Below are 1,069 nucleotides of genomic sequence, written 5' to 3'. Positions count from 1 at the left end.
AAATATGAGAATACACCATCCTGATAGACCAGTGGACCAACACATTTCCATGGGATTTTAGAAAAATATATGTGATTTTTTTTGAAAAGGAGGATAGACCCCCGGCCTCTGCATCTGGACGATGCATGCGGCCATTTTATTAATTATTCACAGAGACCATACAAAGTAATGCATCAGTCAGCCTGAAGCCACCATCTAGGCAACACCTGTTGCTACTCCTATCCCATTGATGAAGGTGTGCCGAATATCCGGGCCTAATACCAAACGGACATCGCACCAAACCCTAACATCTAAAGCCGGATGCCCCAGCCCAGCCACACACCGGGATGGGTCCCATACCAGACCGACGCACTCTCATAGGCTTCCGCCGTCATCTTCCACCAGTCCATCTCCAGAGCAGAAACTGGCCCATCGACCTTGCCTGGCCTGCCGTCGACGCCACCACGACGCCAAACAACTCCACCATCTTGCACGTATTCGTCCACACGCGCCCGTCGCCGAACCTCCATAGCACCATGCCACCAGGATCCACCGTCGGCCTTGCAGTGGATGAGACACCGCTCTTCCGCTTGTCCTGTCCAACCAGCACTTGCTCCAAAACGATGCCCTCAGGAGGGACAACGGCATCAAAGGTACCATCATCGTCCGATCCGGTAGATCCAGATCTAGGGTTTCCCCCAGTGCATCACGAGTGTGGGGCCACGACCTGCAACAACGGTGCCTCGAGAAGGGAACGACGTCATAGACGCCGCCATCGTCCACCATGACCGAAGTCGGCACCATTTTCATCGGAAGTCGCGTACCCCAACCTCGCAGCTGGCTGGAACCGAACGGAACCTCGTAGTGGAGACGAGGGCCGCCATCGGCACGCCGGCAGGGAGCCTCCAGCTGCCCCTCACCGGTCCACCTCGCGCCACCGGCCGGCCAAGGCCGTACCGAGACGGATTTGGACAGGATGCCAGATCCGCAACCATCGGAGCCACCCATGCGCCCGCGGCCGCCATACCGTCGGTCATGTAGGTTCCCATCGCCGCCGTGCAGCAGGGGCGCCGCCCTAACTGCCGCCCCC

The sequence above is a fragment of the Triticum dicoccoides genome, chromosome 7B (assembly GCF_002162155.2).
Source record: "Triticum dicoccoides isolate Atlit2015 ecotype Zavitan chromosome 7B, WEW_v2.0, whole genome shotgun sequence".
Lineage (NCBI taxonomy): Eukaryota > Viridiplantae > Streptophyta > Magnoliopsida > Poales > Poaceae > Triticum > Triticum dicoccoides.
Note: the sequence above shows the minus strand (reverse complement) of the source record.